The sequence below is a fragment of the Aquarana catesbeiana genome, linkage group LG05 (assembly GCF_042186555.1).
Source record: "Aquarana catesbeiana isolate 2022-GZ linkage group LG05, ASM4218655v1, whole genome shotgun sequence".
Taxonomy (NCBI): Eukaryota; Metazoa; Chordata; class Amphibia; order Anura; family Ranidae; genus Aquarana; species Aquarana catesbeiana.
The window spans coordinates 372325177-372342274 of NC_133328.1; the positions used below are offsets into that span (position 1 = coordinate 372325177).

The 17098-nt window shown below is 46.5% G+C and overlaps 1 long non-coding RNA gene across 1 annotated transcript in view; it reads left to right on the forward strand.

The window, feature by feature from the left end:
- LOC141145898 (uncharacterized) overlaps positions 1–15218 on the forward strand; it is a 33940-nt gene extending 18722 nt beyond the window's left edge. The window contains exon 3 of the long non-coding RNA XR_012244693.1: positions 15119–15218. This is a non-coding gene — a long non-coding RNA (uncharacterized lncRNA). The remainder of the gene's footprint in view (positions 1–15118) is intronic.
- Positions 15219–17098: the final 1880 nt, after the last annotated feature.

Below are 17098 nucleotides of genomic sequence, written 5' to 3' on the forward strand. Positions count from 1 at the left end.
TTTTTTTTTTTTTTTTTTTTACAAATATGTGAAGTATGTGTGGAGTGCATGTGTATTCAGCCCCCTAACTCTGATACCCCTAACTAAATGGGTCCTAGTGGAACCCATTGCCTACAGAAGTTACCTAATTAGTATATAGGATCCACCTGTGTGTAATTTAATTTAATACAGCTATTCTGTGAAGCCCTCAGAGGTTTGTTAGAGAAACTTAGTGAATAAACACTAGGTTATAAAAAAAAAAATATCCCAAGCTTTGAACATCTCACAGAGCACTGTTCAATCCATCATCTAAAAAAGGGAAACTGTATGGCACAACTGCAAACCTACCAAGACATGGCCGTCCACCTAAATTGACAGGCTGGGCAGGAAGAGCATTAATCAGAGAAGCAGCCAAAAGGCCCATGGTAACTCTATATAACTTTTGCGCAAACCAATCAATATAAGCTTATTGCGATTTATTTTTGGTTTAAAAAAAAAAATGTAGACTACATATTGGCCTAAACTGAAGAAAAAAAATAGTTTTTTTTTTATATATTATTGGGGGATATTTAGAAAACTCTATTTGTGGGGAAAAAAGGATGTCCATATTATTTTTGGGTACAACGTCGCACAACCGCGCAATTGTCAGTTAATGCAATGCAGTGCCAAATCGCAAAAAGTGCTCTGGTCAGGAAGGGGGTAAAATCTTCTGGGGCTGAAGTGGTTAAAGTTAATGTAAACCTGAGAATTATTATTATGGTTTTTTTTTTTTTTTTTTTTTTTTTTTTTTTTTAATGAAGACTTATACCTGGTACAGTAGAGGATATCAAGTCATCTGTGCCTAGTCTGTCCACGAAGAGTTAATCCAGCTCTGAGCAATTCTCTTGTCTTTTTGTAGTAAGGCCTCATGTACGCTGCTGCTAAACGGACGTTCACAGGCAGTTGGCTGCTTTTTTCAGCTGCCCCTGAACTCATCCAATGTTATCTTATGTGTACATGTCGTTTTTAGGAAGTTGCGATTAGAAGCTTTTCTTTGAAGGCTAAAAAAAATTAGTTCATATGCCGAAGTTTCAAATGCTAAACGCGGTACCTGCGTTTAGCCACGTTTCGTTTACAGGCGTTTTTCATTTTTGGCTATTTTGGAAAGATAATAAAAATGCGGCAAAACAGACGTTTTAAACGTGGGTTTTTATCTGTCAAGTTAAATCGCTCCGGAGAGGTTGTAAAAATGTCCCGTGTACATTGAGCCTTAGATAAACAAATGATACACAGATAAATTTGTGTTGCTACATCCCCCACTGCTGTGACTGACCTCTCCTTTCTTTATCTCATGAAGGAGCAGAGAGTGTTACAATTCCAGCTTCACATCCCCCCCCCCTTTTCTTCTCCAGCTCTCCCAGGATTGGCTGCTCCACACCTCAGCATGATTGGGCAGGCTGAAGTCATGTGGTGCCTTTCCGGAGTTTTGACTGGATGTTACTCATCATGGGGCATGATCAGTGTGACTGAAGAGTAGGAGAGTGTAGAGGTAGGTGGGGATTCTTGTGACATTATGACTCTGCCCACCGAGCTTCGGCAAAGAGACCCACCCACTGATTCCAGAGTTTTGTGGGGCTCCTACTGCTAAAGGTGTTGACATTTGGAAGGTATGGATACATGAAGGAGGCTTGCATGTGTATATATATACATTAATACTGTGCCATTAGATTACACTGGGAGAGTGGTGGGTATACATTTTAATCTAAAAAATTCTGGTGATTGACGTAGCCGGGTCAAATTTGATAAAGAGCTCTCTAAATCTTTTAAATGGAGGATCTCTGTTTTGTGATTTTATTAGATAAGTAGATTGCTATTAATAGACTGTAGATGGTATACACTCAACAGCCACTTTATTAGGTACACCTTGCTAGTACCAAGTTAGAGCCCCTTTAGCCTTCAGAACTGCCTTAAAGCAGAGTTCCACCCAAAAATGGAACTTCTGCTTTAAGTGATGGTGACCCCCTGACATGCCAAATTTGGGTGGGAGTGGATACCCTCCTTTTTTTCAGAGGCATCCAGCGCCCACTTCCTCCTGGGGCTCTGCGGCGCTGGATGGAAGTTCACCTCACCCATCCCCCCCCCCCCACCTGCAATATTCTGGGACAAGTCGCTAGTCCCAGAAGATTGCCCGGCCAGTCGCAGCGTGGCTCGTGTATGCGCGGTGCATGCCCGGCAGTGAAGCCACAGTCGGGCGCCCACAGTTACACTGCCGGCACCGCAGCGTGGAGGTGGAGAGGAGCGGGGCTTCATTCGCCCGCATCCCTGGACCATGGGACAGGTGGGTGTTCGATACACTTTTTGTAGCTGCTGACTTTTAAATGGGTGGAACTCCGCTTTAATTCTTCCTGCCATGGATTCAACAAGATGTTTGAAACATTCCGCAGAGATTTTGGTCAATATTGATATGATAGCATCACACGGTTGCTGCAGATTTGTTGGCTGCACGTCCATGATGCGAATCTCCACCACATCCCAAAGCTGCTCTATTGGATTGAGATCTGGTGACTGTGGAGGCCATTGGAGTAAAGTGACTTCAGTGTCATGTTCAAGAAACCAGTGGTGAGATAATTTGAGCTTTGTGACATGGTGCATTATCCTGCTGGAAGGAGACATCAGAAGATGAGTACACTGTAGTCCTAGAGGGATGGACATGGTCAGCAACAATACTCCAGGTAGGCCGTGGCATTTAAACGATGCTCAATTGGTATTAAGGGGCTCAAAGTGTGCTAGGAAAATATCCCCCACACCATTACACCTGAACCATTGATACAAGGCAGGATGGATCCATCAAATTCTGACCCTCCCATCTGAATGCCGCAGCTGAAATCGAGACTCATCAGACCAGGCAATGTTTTTCCAATCTTTTATTGTCCAATTTTGGTGAGCTTGTGCGCTAATTGTAGCCTCAGTTTCCTGTTCTCAGCTGACAAGAGTGGTGCCCGGTGTGGTCTTCTGCTGCTGTAACCCATCTGCTTCAAGGTTCGATGTGTTGTGCATTCAGAGATGGTATTCCGCATACCTTGGTTGTAACGAGTGGTTATTTGAGTTACTGTTGCCTTTCTATCATCTCAAACCAATCCGCCCATTCTCCTCTGACCTCAACAAGGCATTTTTCTCCACACAACTGCCACTCACTGGATATTTTTCAGACCATTCTCTGTAAACCCGAGAGATGGTTGTGTGTGGAAATCCCAGTAGATCAGCAGCTTTTGAAATGCTCAGAGCAGCCTGTCTGGAACCAACAGCCATGCCACGTTCAAAGTCACTTAAATTCCCTTTCTTTCCTAATCTGATGCTCTGTTTGAATTTCCAGCAAGTCATCTTTACCAAGTCTAGATGTCTAAATTGAGCATGTGATTGGCTAATTAGGAATCTGTGTTACCAAATATATATATATATATATATATATATATATATATATATATATATATATATATATATATATATATATATATATATATATATATATATATATATATATATATATATAATATTGATGATATAATTGGAGAGATTTTTTTCTTTTCTATCCAAATATGAAGTAACAATAAAACATGACAAAGGAAAAATGTTCACAGTTCAAATGTATTTTAGCGTGAAGGGGGATTAAAACCCATGCCCGGTTATTTTTATGCTCTGTGTACCGTTGGGTAAATTTACCTTTGCTTCCTGTCCCAGAGATGCAACAGGAGATTTGAAGAAATCTCTTAGGCTGGGTTCACACTAGGGGTCGACCAATTATCGGCGCGGCCGATATCCACTCCTTTTGAAAAATCGGTATCAGTAACAAACTTATCGATTTTACAGATATTGCTTCAACTGTTTATACCGGGGTGATGCCTGCAGCTGCATTCTTTAGAGCTGATGGTCGGCTTTCGTGTAATAACAACCGATGCGGCTAAGCAACCTCTCGGCCGCTATCACAAGAAGCGGGAGGGGATGCCCGTCAGCTGGCCAGAGACCCGAACTGAGCCGATTGCTTTGTTCGGGTCTCAGATTTAGTAACTCGAAAGTGATGTCATAACCTCACTTACAGATTACTCTCATCCTAGGCCCCAGGTGCAAGTTTCTGTCTATTACACTCACAAGATGTTTACATTCCTTGTGACAGCAATAAAAGTGATTGAAAAAAAATGTAAAAGGACAGTGTAAAAATAAACTTTTAAATCTACAGAATATTGGCACCTGGCAGCCGAAAAGTCAGTATCGGCCCTGATAAAATGATATTGGTCGACCCCTAGTTCAGGAACGAATCAGGCCTGATATTTTGCCTGAATTCAGACCTGAAAATGAGTCAGACGCACAGGACCCCTGTGCAATTCATGCCGCGGACGCTCCAGAGATGTGTGAACTGGCTTCATTGAGAGCAGATCACAATCTCCTGTTGGATTTCCTATCTCTGTCTTTCTCAGTTCCAATGGGCAGACAGTAATACTGACTTGACAGGGTTGGACCCTTCCCAATCTATTCAAAACAAAAAAATCACCTAGAGATGCACTTCAGTTATATTCAAACTTTTTATTTCTGTTATCACCTGACCCCAACAATTGACACCACTGTGAAGGCGGTTATTGGCATTTTTACTTCTGTGACTGGTAAACTCCCCCAGTGTAGTATTCATGGTGGAAGTGGACAGGAGAAATTGGCACTTCAGAATGTCCAGGTAATTTCATTCCTTTCATTAAAGCGGAGCGCCGCCGAAAATTTTTTTTTTTAAAGTCAGCAGCTACAAATACTGCAGCTGCTGACTTTTAAAACATGGACACTTGCCTGTCCAGGGCGCCCGCGATGTCGGCACCCGAGGCCGAACCGTCTCTCCGTCCTCGGGTGCTGCCGCCTCCATCTTCGGTAAGGGAATCAGGAAGTGAAGCCATGCGGCTTCACTTCCCGATTCCCTACTGTGCATGCGCGAGTCGCACAGCGCAATACGAATGGTCCCTGCTGCCTCTGGAACCCGTGTGTTTCCCAGCAGGCAGCGGGGAGGAAGCAGGAAGTGGCGTAAATAACCGCAGATTCTGCGGCTATCTATGCCGGAAGTGGGTACAGATACCTGTAATATACAGGTATCTGTACCCCCCTCCCCCCTGAAAGGTGCCAACTGTGTCACCGGAGGGGGGGAGGAATCTGATGAGTGGAAGTTCCACTTTTGGGTGGAACTCCACTTTAAAGCTAAAGCATATATAGAGGGCTCTGATTTTCTGTAAATGTTTCCTTTATACACAAAGTTCCTCTGGTGTAAAACGTACCCCCTGCCATCTTCATGGAGTTTCCTATAGTTATAAAGGCCCTAGATACAAAGACAGCTGCAGTGATTAGGATTGGGTCCCAGAAAAAGATCTTCTCTTATCCAAGAAATGTGAATTTTGGGTATTAAAAGCTTTAGGCATTATAAAAACTTCATGGTGTCACCAAACCCATCTGTGGCTTTTACACACCATAAGGCCTCTTTCCCACTAATACGACTTGTCCTACGATTTTGTACTACAAAATCGTACGACAAGTCATTCTCCATGATTTTCAATGACTACCATTCATATTGGCACGACTTTAAGTCGTGCCGACTTGAAAGTACTCCCTGCACTACTTTGGTCCAACTTCTATGCGAGTTGTACTCCATAGACCTCAATGTTAAACCCTCAAGTAGCATGCAAATCGTGCCTGAATAATATAGACACGAATTTAGTACGACTTTGTAAGCACAAGCCTGGCTCGCTGATCGGGAAAGGAAAACTTTTTCTCTTTCTCGAACATCACGGGTCACAGAGCCACAGTAATTACTGATGGGTTATATAGGGTATCACTGGTGATTGGACACTGGCACACCCTATCAGAAAGTTTAACCCCCTATATAATCCCTCCCCTTGCAGGGATACCTCAGTTTTTACGCCAGTGTCTCAGGTGATGGACGTGTAAAGATGTCCTGTGCTGAGCTCCAAAGGGAATATCCTGATATCCTATACTGGGGCAAGCCAGGCAGACCGGATCCATTCAAAGTGTCCTTTCGTGGCCGAATTGGATGGCACCCAGGCCTCGTGTCCGAAGAAACAAGGTTTTACCTGTAACGCTTCTCTTTTTAGAGAGCTGGACCCCGCATATTAGAAAATGGGTTTCTAGCCTAATTTCTAGCCGGGTGCTTTACAGGTCCAGAACTGCAGGATCCCCCTATTCGTAGGGGGCCCCAGTCTCTGACGGTTTTCTAAAGGAGCCCACAGTGAGAGGTGAAGATTGGGTCCGTGTAAACTGAACCCTGCGGCTGGATAAGATAAGAGGAGATTCCACAGAATTTTTTAATTCTAGTAGGTTTTCTCCTTTAAGGTAAATGCATGCTACGCCTATTGTGACCACCGGAGGCTGCCAAGAGCACATACCTTGTCATGCTGATGTCTGTCTCAGTGTTCATGCTTCACAGCGTCTCCGGCCGGCTCAAGGTAGGATGGATGGGGGTATTTCTCATGTTTGAATGTTCCCCCCAGGCTAGGGGGGGGCCACAGGGGTCTAGACAGCGGTTATACTGCTCGGGCACCGCCGCCATTGCCGTTTTCAGGCAAGCCCTTCACTACCGGCCTCTCTTCTTCCTTCCCCAGCCTTCCTCCCCCTCCCCCAGCCTTCCTCCATAGTGTTTCCGGAGGGTCGGCCAGCGCGGGAAGCGCTCGTTTTTTCGAAATTCGAGGGGGGGGGGGGATGTCAGCACAGGTGCTTAGACTCCCACTCAGGCCAGCTGCAGGCTATTAAAGCACTCTGTACAGGTGCACACAGCCTTTGGAGGGACACAGAGCTGACGGTCGCATGTAAGGTGGGACACAGGCATTCTCCTAGGCAGCATTTACTAAGATAACACCAGACTGGGCATTGGGTAGCAGGGCTTTTAGCCGGACTACATCGCTCAGCAGTCAGTGTTCATTTTGTGATACCTCCACCTTGTTGCTTTGCACTATGGGTAGAAGAGGTTCAAACACCCCCAGAACCAGAGACACTAGGGGATCTCGTTCGGGTTCTGAGGACCCCCTGTCAGCAGCATCCTCCCCCCCCTGAGGGGCCAGGGATGGCTAGCCAAGGAGAGCTGTTGGGGTCAGGGGCTATACCTGCCTCCGGCACTTCAGCCCCTGTATACATTACACAGGAGGTTTTTTCCTCAGCTATTAATGGTTTAGAGGAAAGATTATTGGCCGTGATTACAGCTTCACTCAGTGGAAGAAAACGCACTAGGCCTACCTCTGTTTCCCAAGACCCTCAGGAAGAGGAGCTCAGGGATAAAGAAGACGAATCCCTTTCAGAGGATCAGGATGGGACGGATGATTTCTCTTCGGAGGAATCAGGTGGAGAGGGACCCTCTGCGACTTCCCAAGAGGAGAAAGTCTTAGTGCAGATTCCTACTGGATTGGTCCGCTCCACATTTAAGTTGCCCGTACCTGAAACTGTTAAAGAATCCTTTTCTGCTTTGGGGTCACTGAAACCTTCTCAAGCAGTACAGGTTTTTCCTGTTCATAATTTACTTGAAAAGCTCATTTATTCTGAGTGGGATCACCCAGATAAACTTTTTTTCCGCCGAGAAAGTTTTCAACACTTTATCCGATGGAAGAAAAGTTTATCAAAATGTGGGGAATACCGTCCATTGATGCCGCCATTTCCTCCGTAAATAATAGTCTGACTTGTCCTGTAGACAATGCTCAGATACTCAGGGATCCTGTAGACAAGAAGATGGAATCCCTATTGAAGGATGTTTTCTCCTTGGCAGGTTCAGTGGCTCAACCTGCAGTAGCAGCGATTGGAGTCTGTTAATACTTAAGAGACCATGTTAAGCAGGTTATCAAAGTATTACCTGAACAGCAGGCCCAGGGGTTTGCTAACCTTCCTGCGGCCTTATGTTACGTTGTTGACGCCATCAGAGATTCTATCGTGCAAACCTCTCGTCTTTCTCTGGGGTTGGTGCATATACGTAGAATCCTATGGTTGAAAAATCGGTCAGCTGAAGCATCTTGTAAGAAGCTCCTGGCGGGGTTTCCATTTCGTGGTGAAAGGTTGTTTGGAGAGGACTTGGATAACTATATCAAGAGATTCTCTTGTGGGAAAAGCACTCTCTTACCTGTTAAGAAGAAGAGTAAGCGTCCCTCTTTCAAACGGACTCTTTCCCCAGCGCCTGGGGCTTCAGCCTCCAGGCAGTCTCGATGGCCTCCTTCGTCTGGGTCCAGGGACAAGAGTCAACCCCAGGGACAGAAGAAGTCCTGGGGGAAGAAGCCTACTAGGCAAAACACTAAGACCTCTGCATGAGGGGGCGCCCCCGCTCGCTCGAGTGGGGGGAAGACTGCGGCAGTTCTCAGGGCTCTGGCAGAAGAATTTCCAGGACAGATGGGTAATCTCCACAGTAACCTTTGGGTACAAGCTGGAGTTTCAGGAATTTCCCTCTCCTCGGTTCCTCAGATCAGGTGTTCCCAGAGACCCAAAAAAGAAGCAGTCGCTCCTTCTAGAGGTCATTATGATGGTTCCTGCAAAGGACCAGGGATTGGGCTTCTATTCCAACCTTTTTACGGTCCAAAAACCAAATGTGGATGTCAGACCCATTCTGGATTTAAGGGATCTGAACCGATTCTTAAGAATTTAATCCTTCCGCATGGAATCAATTTGGACAGTAGTCTCCACCCTGCAGGGAGGAGAATTTCTGGCATCGATAGACATCAGAGATGCATATCTGCATGTGCCCATTTTTCCTGCTCATCAGAAGTTTCTGCGCTTCGAGATAGGAGGGCGCCATTTCCACTTTGTGGCTCTGCCCTTTGGGATAGCCACTGCACCTCGAGTGTTCACAAAGATCTTGGCTCCTCCTCTGGCCAGATTAAGGGCTCAGGGTATAGTTGTCATAGCATACCTAGATGACCTGCTCTTGATAGACCAGTCAGTCGGTAGCCTCTTTGAACGGAAACTTGAGGACCACAGTCAGGTATCTGGAACACCTGGGTTGGATCCTCAATTTAGAAAAATCTTTCCTAAAACCAGTAAGAAGACTGGAGTATTTAGGTCTGATCATAGATACAAGCCAGGAGAAAATATTTCTACCCCAGGCAAAGATCGCTGCTTTAAGAGAGCTGATTCTGGCAGTCAGGACCAAGAAGGGTCCCTCTGTCCGCCTTTGCATGAGGCTTCTAGGGAAGATGGTGTCTTCATTCAAAGCAGTTCCCTATGCTCAATTTCATTCAAGAATGCTGCAACACAGTATTCTGTCGACCTGGAACAAGAAGGTTCAGTCATTAGACTCTCCGATGCACCTGTCTCATGCGGTGCGTCAGAGCCTCAATTGGTGGCTCATTCCCGAAAATTTGCAGAAGGGGAAATCCTTTCTGCCAATTACCTGGATGGTGGTAACAACATATGCCAGTCTATCAGGTTGGGGAGCAGTTCTGGAACAGTCTGTGGTTCAGGGGGTATGGTCCAAGACAGAGAGGACCTTACCCATCAATATTCTGGAGATCGGGGCGATATATCTAGCCCTAAAAGCCTGGACTATCAGGCTACAGGGTTGCCCTGTCAGGATCCAGTCCGACAATTCCACAGCAGTGGCTTATGTCAATCGTCAGGGAGGCACCCGGAGCTGAGCTGCTCAAAAGGAGGTGAACCCGATCTTAGTCTGGGCAGAGATGCATGTGCCATGCATATCGGCAGTTTTCATTCCATGATAGAGAACTGGCAGGCGGACTAATCTAAGTCACCAGAAGTTACTTCCTGGGGAATGGTCTCTACATCCTGACGTCTTTTGGAACATAAGCCAAAGATGGGGGTCCCAGATGTAGATCTCTTTGCATCCCGATTCAACAAAAAGATAGGCAGATTTGTGGCAAGGACAAGAGATCCTCTTGCATGCGGGACGGATGCGTTGGTGATTCCGTGGCATCGGTTCTCACTGATTTATGCATTCCCGCCTATTCTGCTACTGCAGCGACTTCTTCGCAGGATCAGGCAAGAAGGGAAGTCAGTACTTCTGGTGGCCCCCCGCTTGGCCCAGAAGGACGTGGTATGCGGAAATAGTAAGGATGACGGTGGGTTCTCCGTGGACACTACCGGTACGCCCAGACCTGTTATCTCAAGGTCCAGTGTTCCATCCTGCCTTACAAACGCTAAATTTGACGGTTTGGCTATTGAGACCCACGTTCTGAGGAGTCGTGGGCTTTCAGGTCCTGTCATATCTACCTTGATCAATGCAAGGAAGCCAGCTTCCAGAATGATTTATCATAGAGTCTGGAAAGCTTATGTTTCCTGGTGTGAATCCAGGGGTTTCCATCCCAGAAAATATGTGATAGGTAGAATTCTTGATTTTCTACAATTAGGATTAGAGATGAAGCTGGCCTTGAGTACCATCAAGGGCCAGGTCTCGGCTTTATCAGTATTATTTCAACAGCCACTTGCTTCGCATTCTTTGGTCCGAAACTTTATGCAGGGGGTGATGCGTCTTAATCCTCCGGTTAAAGCGCCCCTAAACCCCTGGGACTTGAACTTGGTCCTGGCTGTGTTACAGAAACAGCCTTTTGAACCAATAAGTCAGATTCCTTTGGTCTTGTTGACTAGGAAGTAAATTTTTCTGGTGGCCATCTCTTCTGCTAGAAGAGTTTCAGAATTAGCAGCCCTTTCCTGTAAGGAGCCTTATTTGATTATACACAAGGATAGAGTGGTACTGCGCCCTCATCCTAGTTTTTTACCGAAGGTGGTTTCTGATTTTCATTTAAACCAAGACATTGTTCTGCCTTCCTTTTTTCCAGATCCCTGTTCTCCGGAAGAGAGATCTCTACATTCATTGGATGTAGTAAGAGCAGTCAAGGCCTATCTCGGGGCAACTGCTCAGATTCGCAAAACGGATGTTTTGTTTGTGCTGCCAGACGGTCCCAATAGAGGACAGGCAGCATCAAAAGCTACCATTTCTAAATGGATTTGTCAGTTGATTATTCAGGCTTACGGTTTGAAACAAAAGACTTCTCCGTTTCAGATCAGGGCACATTCCACAAGGGCTATTGGTGCTTCTTGGGCAGTGCATCACCAGGCCTCTATGGCTCAAATCTGTAAGGCCGCAACCTGGTCTTCAGTCCATACATTCACCAGATTCTATCAGGTGGATGTGAGAAGGCATGAGGATATCGCCTTTGGGCATAGTGTGCTGCAGGCAGCGGTACAGGGTCCTCAGGTCTGATTGCACCCTACTTGGTCGTGGTCCCCCCCCCCCTCAGATAGCATTGCTCTGGGACATCCCATCAGTAATTACTGTGGCTCTGTGTCCCGTGATGTTCGAGAAAGAAAATAGGATTTTTTAAAACAGCTTACCTGTAAAATCCTTTTCTTTCGAAGGACATCACGGGACACAGAGGTCCCGCCCCTCCTTCTAATACACTATATTGCTTGGCTACAAAACAGAGGTATCCCTGCAAGGGGAATGATTATATAGGGGGTTGAACTTTCTGATAGGGTGTGCCAGTGTCCAATCACCAGTGATACCCTATATAACACATCAGTAATTACTGTGGCTCTGTGTCCCGTGATGTCCTTTGAAAGAAAAGGATTTTACAGGTAAGCTGTTTTAAAAGATCCTATTTTTCCTTTCGCGATGAGTGACAGGCAGTGCTGACAGCTGTCTGGTATGAATCCTGAGGGGGAACACCGCGCCAAGTTTTAAATGAAAAAAACGGCGTGGGTTCCCCCCCAGGGGCATACCAGGCCCTTAGGTCTGGTATGGATCTAAGTGGAACCCTCTACGCCGAAAAATCGGCGTGGGGTCCCCCCCAAAATCCATACCAGACCCTTATCCGTTCACACAGCCCGGCCAGTCAGGAATGGGGGTGGGGACGAGCGAGCGCCCCCCCCCCCCCCCCCCCCTGGACCCTACCAGGCCGCATGCCCTCAACATGGGGGGTGGGTGCTTTGGGGCATGGGGGGCAGCACCTTGTCCCCATGTTGATGAGGACAAGGGCCTCTTCCCGACAACCCTGGCCGTTGGTTGTCGGGGTCTACGGGCAGGGGGCTTATCGGAATCCGGGAGCCCCCTTTAATAAGGAGGCCCCCAGATCCCGGCCCCCCACCCTATGTGAATGAGTATGGGATACATCGTACCCCTACCCATTCACCTAGGGAAAAAAGTGTCAATAAAAAACACAGTACACAGGTTTTTAAAGTAATTTATTAGGCAGCTCCGGGGTCTTCTTCCGACTTCGGGGGTCCTCTTCCAACTTCGGGGGTCTCTCCGACGTCTCCTCCTGGTGTCCTGATCTTCTGCCGGCTCCTCCGTTATCTTCTGCAGCTCAATTGCTAGCGGTGGCCCGGACTTCTGCCTTCTTGTTTTCTTCCAATGTTGACACAACGCTCTCTCCAGCTGGAATGGTCTCTGAGCGCTCCGCAATGGACTTATATAGGCGGTGACCCCGCCCCCTTATGAGGTCACTGTCCTGGGGCATGCTGGGGCTGCCGTCATAAGGGGGCGTGGTCATCACCCGGTGACCACGCCCCTTAAAATGTTACAGTCCCAGCATGCCCAGGGACTGTGACGGCATAAGGGGGCGGGGTCACCGCCTATATAAGTCCGTTGCGGAGAGCTCAGAGACCATTGCAGCTGGAGAGAGCGTTGTGTCAACATCTCTGGAAGAGAAGAGGGAGGAAGACTATCCAGAAGTCCGGGCCACCGCTGGCAAAAGAGTGGCAGAAGATGCGGACGCCGGAGAGACCCCCGAAGTCAGAAGAGGACCCCCAAAGTTGGAAGAAGACCCCGGAGCTGCCTAATAAATTACTTTAAAAACCTGTGTACTGTGTTTTTTATTGACACTTTTTTCCCTAGGTGAATGGGTAGGGGTACGATGTACCCCATACTCATTCATATAGGGTGGGGGGCCGGGATCTGGGGGCCCCCTTATTAAAGGGGACTCCCGGAGTCCGATAAGCCCCCCGCCCGCAGACCCCAACAACCAATGGCCAGGGTTGTCGGGAAGAGGCCCTTGTCCTCATCAACATGGGGACAAGGTGCTTTGGGGTGGGGGGCCCCCATGCCCTAAAGCACCCACCCCCCCATGTTGAGGGCATGCGGCCTGGTACAGTCCAGGAGGGGGGGGCGGCGCTCACTCGTCCCCACCCCCATTCCTGACTGGCCGGGCTACGTGCTCAGATAAGGGTCTGGTATGGATTTTGGGGGGACCCCCACGCCGATTTTTCGGCATAGGGGGTTCCCCTTACAATCCATACCAGACCTAAGGGCCTGGTATGCCCCTGGGGGGAACCCACGCCAGTTTTTTTTATTTAAAACTTGCCGTGGAGTTCCCCCTTATGATTCATACCAACTACTGTATGTTTTCATTTGTTAATGCCAAAAATGTGGCAAAGTCGTACTGCTCCCAAATCGCGGTAAAATCGCGCGACTTTGAAGTCGTATAAGTGTGAAAGGCGCCTAAGTCGTGCCGACTTCAAAGTAGTCCCTGCACTACTTTGGTCCAACTTCCATGCGAGTTGTACTCCCATAGACCTTAATGTTAAACCCTCAAGTAGCATGCAAATCGTACCTGAATAATATAGACATGATTTCAGTACGACTTGGTAAGCACAAGCCTCACACCATGTATGTTTTCATTTGTTAATGCCAAAGTTGTGGCAAAGTCGTACAAAGTAGTACTGCTCCCAAATCGCAGCAAAATAGCGGTCGTAAAATCGCGCGACTTTGAAGTTGTATAAGTGTGAAAGGGGCCTTAGGCCCCTTTCACACTTGTATGACTTCAAAGTCACGCGATTTTATCGCGATTTTGCAGCTGCTATTTTGCTGCGATTTGGGAGCAGTACTACTTTGTACGACTTTGCCACAACTTTGGCATTAACCATTCTCAGCTTGTGCTTACAAAGTCGTACTGAAATCGTGTCTATATTATTCAGGTACGATTTGCATGCTACTTGAGGGTTTAACATTGAGGTCTATGGACATCAGCTCGCATGGAAGTTGGACCAAAGTAGTGCAGGGACTACTTTTGAAGTCGGCACGACTTAAAGTCGTGCCAATATGAATGGTAGTCATTGAAAATCTTGGAGAATGACTTGTCATACGATTTTGCAGTACAAAATCGTGGGACAAGTCGTATAAGTGTGAAAGGGGCCAAAGTGACACTTCTTCAGGGTAACTAAAGCCACCCTGAGCTTCCTATAAGCCAATCTAGTCAGTCTACCCAAAACAGATTTTATAATTTTTTTATTACTTTTTTCTTTTTATTTAACATACAGAATTAGGAGATACAATGACTGCAGTATGACCAGTCATACACTAAGGACTGTATAGGACAGTGGTCTCTTAGTGGTCTCTAAACTGGGTCCCGTGAGCCTGAAGCTGCTTTGCTTGCCTTTATTTCGCCCTTGAGGCACAATTCCTCCGACTGACACCAACAATGGGCCACGATTCCTCCCACTGACACCAACAATGCGCCACAATTCCAATTCTGTCCACAGGCAATATGTAATCTTTGTCCTCCCACTGATCACCAAGCCTGAGGTATTGTCCACTTGCTGGGACATTTTCTAATCCCTCTGGCCACAGCCACCCTCCCTAAAGTCCGAAGTGAACTGACCCTTTGCTTATTAAGTTTGGTGACCCCCTGGTATTGGATGTAACAATACTTTTTGAATGGGTTAATTGAGAAGATGCCATGCGCTGCATGGCTATGGCAAGTGTATTGGTGCCAGAGCATAGGTGTGGAATGTGTTTGAAAAATTATATCATTATGTTTGAAATTGTAGGAGCTAGAGGGTGTATGTAGTTGCTATGGATTGGTCTATTTGACCTCCAATGTATCTAATCAAGTCACAGGCTGATTTGTGTTGGACATTTTGTTAACGCCACTAAGGACTGCACAGGCACCAGGTTTTACATGATTGTGTCATCTCTGGGCCAGCACTTCAATCTGGGAAGAAGATGAAGACCCGGGCTTATGCCTGAGCAAAGATGCCATCCTTCTGAAATGCAATGCCGGAGGAGTGCTATGATCTGGAATATCTGGAAGTGTTACTCGGATACATTACTGAGCATACATGTGTTTATTATGAAAAGATATATTGGATGTGAGGTCCACTCTAAATGATATTGTCATGTCACTTCTTTCCACAGACCCGATTTTAAGGATGGTGATGGCGTACTTGTTTTGCTCTGCGCAGCCTCTGGACACGTGGCTTACCAGGAGGACTTCTGGTTCTCAGCTAACGTGGATGAAAGGTTAGATCAATCATTTATATATTGAACTAATGACAATGTAGAATAGGAATTCTGACACATTTTTAAAGAGGAAATAAACCCTGATGGGGTTTACTTCCTCTTTGTTTCCCTGCAAAGGTAAAGCATAATGGGCTACTATGCATTGCACAGTAGCCCATTATGTGTCACTTACCTGACACAGGAGCCTGCGATGTCACCGCTGTCCCTTCTTCCACGAAGCATCCATCTTCTTTCCGGGTATCGCGGCGATGTGATTGGCCGGAGATGCGATGACATCACTCCCGCGCATGCGTGCTGGTGCTGCCACTAACGGCATGATCGCCGTTAGAAACGGCACGCTCAGTGCGCCTGCACGCCGTTGTCTACGGCGCATGCGCCATAGACATCGGTGCCTGTCTTTTGGACACGGTTTAGGAGATATTTCTTGCACCTACAGGTAAGCCTTAATCTAGGCTTACCTGTAGTTAAAAGTGGTCTGTAAGGGTTTACAACCACTTTAAGGCAATATACTGTAAAAAAGGGGGAGTGAATTTCAGAATTCTAGTTTAAAAGAGAAGTATAGGATTTATTTTATTCTCTCTTTTTTTTTTTTTTTTTTATTACTATCCTACTTATCTAGGTGTATGCAGCATCAGTCCCCTGCCGGCTTGAAGACTGAGAACCAAGCGATCAAACACTGCCGATCGTATGGTTCTCTGAGCTTCGTGAGCAGAGAGCTTGTAACGGTCAGTTACCGCTGTCTGCTCTGCCCCCTCTTCGCTCACTGGAGTGCTGGGCTGTGGAGGGGGGTGGTAGTGGCAGGCTCAGGCTCTCAGCGGCTCGATGAGAGGCTGAGCCAGGTGCCAGCCCAGGGTTGTGGATGGATCCCGACCATATTGTCGCAATCTTTCCACAGCCTGGACCACCTCTTAAGTTGGATCACAGGAGTGTAGAATAAACTGCCCTCCTGTGATTCACAGGGGAGGTACAGCCAAACGAGCTTCAACTGTACTTCTCCTTTTAATTACAGATCTGAACTTTGCTTTACAATGGGTGATTAAAATAATTTAATGTAGATATAAACCCTAACTGGATGACATTTAGTTTACTAAATCGCTGTGTATAATAAACAATTTTTTTTTGTGTGTGTGTGTTTTTTTTGGTTTTTTTTTTGTTTTTGTTTTTTTTGTTTCTTTTGTTTTTGTTTTTTTCTACTCATCCTTTGTTTTGCACCTTAGTGCTGCTGATCTCTTCCAGACACTTTCAGCCACTTCCTGTCTACATGCACTCCCCCCATTGCTCGGTGGATATTGGTGGACCGTGCTATGTTTTAGCATGGCTGTTTGCAGTCTCAGCCACGGGAACAACATACCGTAGAGATACAATTTGGAGATAGTTGTCATTCCGTAACAGGAAGTGTCTGAACAAAGAGCTTCATGGCAGGATCACCAGGGAGTGTTGTACGGGCCCTTCTTCTGTACTGAAATGACTTGCTCTGATTTCACTTCACTCTGTGAGCTTCTCACAATGTGCATTAGAAGCTGCAGCAAGTCAAAGCCCGCCCCATTTCCTGGCTGGAGGACGTCCAGCAACATAGTAACATAGGTCATGAAGACACAAGTCCATCCAGTTCAACCGAGGGAAAAAAAAAGCCTTTTTCTCCCACATTGGGTCTGTGCATGCATCCGGCAACTGACAGCAGGCTGACAACACTGCTGCTAATTGTAAGGCAGTGGCCTAGTATTGCCAACTTGCATCAGGATATGTTACTGGCAGGATCCCCAGGTAAAAAAATGTTGCAATAGATTAACACCTTCCTGCCTAAAATATTTTTGGAAAAGATACACTTTCACGAATATAAAAAAAATAAAAAGGTAGCCCAATTTTTTTATATAA